We start from the raw sequence: 2,905 nt of genomic DNA, 5'->3' as shown, positions 1-2,905 counted from the left end.
TAAGTGAAATCATATGGCATTTGTCTTCCTCTGACTGGCTTATTTCACTTATCATAATGTTCTCCAGGTTCTTTTTTACTACTGCATAGTATTCCATTGTGTGAATGTACTACAGCTTTTTTTTAATCTACTCATCATTTTAGTTGTCCCTGTGACAACATATACTTTTTAAATCCACATTAACTTTTTAAAATATAGATATTATTGATTATGCTATTACAGTTGTCCCATTCTCCCCCATTCATTCCCCTCCACCATGCACACCCCCTCCCACCCACATTCCCCCCCTTTAGTTCATGTCCACATGTCATACATATAAGTTCTTTGGCTTCTACATTTCCCGCACTATTCTTGCCCTCTCCCCTGTCTATTTTCTACCTACCATCTATGCTACTTATTCTCTGTACCTTCTCCCTCTCTCTCCCTCCAACTCCCCTGTTGCTAACCCTCCATGAGATCTTCATTTCTATGTTTCTGTTCCTGATCTAGCTGTCCTCTTAATTTGCTTTTTTTTTAGATGTGGTTGTTAATAAGGCACAAGTTTGCTGTCATTTTACTGTACATATTTTTTATCTTCTTTTTCTTAGACAAATCCCTTTAACATTTCATATGTTACCCTTTTTTAGGGCTTTGTGAGCTGAACTATCAGTAGTCCCCCTTTATAGAGGTGTTGCTTTCTGTAGTTTTAGTTACCTGCAGTCAACCATGGTCCAAGCATATTCAATGGAAACTTTCAGAAATAAACAATTCATAAATTTTAAACTGCATGCCATTCTGAGTAGTGTGATGAAATCTCTCATATACCTTTCTGTCCCATGCAAGACGGGAATCATCCCTTCGTCCAGCATGTCCATGCTTGTACACATTGCCCTCTCACCAGTCACCTAGTAGGTGTCTGGGTTATCAGACCAGCTGCTGCATTCAAGTTACTCTTATGTTACTTCATAATGGCCCCAAAGCTCAAGTGTAGCCATGGTGGGAATTCATAAAGAAAAGCCATAAAGTGCTTATTATCTACATCGGAAGGTCAGTAGTAGTCTAAGGCTGTGACACAATGCTCACCTCATTCACCTCCCTTCTTCTCATCACATAGGCATTTTAACTTCTCACATCATCACAAGAAGAAAGGTGAGTACAGTGCAATGAGATATTTTGAAAGAGACCACATTCACATAACTTTTATACAGTATATTGTAATTGTTCTATTTTATTAGCAGTTATTGTTGTTAATCTCTTACTGTGCCCAATTCATAAGTTAAACTTTATCATGGGTATGTATGTATAGGGAAAAAACAGTTTATATTGGGTTTGAGTCTATGCTTAGTTTCAGGCATCCACTGTTTGGAACATAACCTCCATGGATAAGGGATGCTACTGTCCACAGTCGTCTATATATGTACATACACACCAATGTCTTCTCACAAGAATAAGATTATGTGGACTTCTGGCCAAGATGGAGGCGTAAGTGGAGACACTGTGTCTCCTCGAACAACCAAATTTAAGAACAACAAAGATTTATAAACAAAAACACAACCAAAACAGACAGAAAATTGAACTGCACCGAAGTCTGACAACAACGAACCATTCATCCAGACCGGTAAGAGAGGCAGAGTCTGTGGCCGGTGGAAAGGGGTCTCAGCAGGAAGAGGCAGTGGTTAGCAGAACCAGGTGCAGGGAGGAATGGAGTAAACCCAGTGAGGTGCGCAAGGTGGCTGGCTGACCATGGACACACATTCGTGCACAGATAAACCAGGCAGGTTTAAAAACAGGCAGTGAGACAGACCACGCAACCCCAAACCCCAGCGATGGAAAATAAAGCCTAAAAGCAACAAAAGAAAAACTTTTGGGGCTTGAGGTGCCAGAATAAGCTCCCAGCCTCACAGGAGAATTTGTCGGAGAGACCCACAGGGTCCTAGAACGTACACAAGCCCACCCACCCTGGAACCAGCACCAGAAGAGCCCAATTTGCTTGGGAGAAGTGGCAGAGGGGCCCAAAATCTGAGAGAGTGGAACAAGTGCCATTTCTCCCTCTCTGACCCCGCCCCCACATAGAAAGTCACAACCCAGCAACTGGGTTGCCCCAACCTAGTGAAAACCTAGGGCTCTGCCACTCATACATAACAGGTGCAACCAGACCCCTCCCAAAAAATGGCTCAAATGGAAGAACATATCAAAGCCCCAGAGCCAATACTTTTCAGCGACCAAGAGGCAGCCAACCAATCAGATGTACAGTTCAAAACACCGATGATGAGGATGCTCATAGAACTGGTTGATTTTGGTCGCAAATTAGATGAAGAAATGAAGGCTACGCTAAGCAAAATGAAGGACAATGCACAGGGATCCAATAGTGATGGAAAGAAAACTGGGACTCAAATCAAGGGAGTGGACCAGAAGGAAGGAAGAAACAACCAAACAGAAAAGAATGAAGAAACAAGAATTCAAAAAAATGAGGAGAGGTTTAGGAACCTCCAGGGCATCTTCAAACATTCCAACATCCGAATTATAGGGGTACCAGAAGGGGAAGAAGAAGAGCGACAAGTGGAAAGCTTATCTGAACAAATAATAAAGGAAAACTTCCCCATTCTGGCAAAGGAAATAGACCTCCAGCAAGTCCAGGAAGCTCAGAGAATCCCAAAGAAGGTGGACCCAAAGAGGAACATACCAAGGCACATCATAATTACATTAGCCAAGATTAAAATGAAGGAGAGAATTCTAAAAGCAGCAAGAGATAAGGGGACAGTCACCTACAAAGGAGTTCCCATCAGACTGTCAGCTGATTTCTCAAAAGAGCCCTTATAGGCAAGAAGGGGTTGGGAAGAAGTATTCCAAGTCATGAAAGGCAAGGACCTACATCTAAGATTGCTCTATCCAGCAAAGCTTTCATTTACAATGGAAGGGCAGATAA

This window comes from Artibeus jamaicensis, unplaced genomic scaffold, assembly GCF_021234435.1.
Source record: "Artibeus jamaicensis isolate MK-2021 breed Jamaican fruit bat unplaced genomic scaffold, CSHL_Jam_final contig_373, whole genome shotgun sequence".
NCBI classification, from domain to species: domain Eukaryota; kingdom Metazoa; phylum Chordata; class Mammalia; order Chiroptera; family Phyllostomidae; genus Artibeus; species Artibeus jamaicensis.
The sequence above is the reverse complement of the archived record's forward strand: the minus strand, read 5'-3'. Positions refer to the sequence as shown.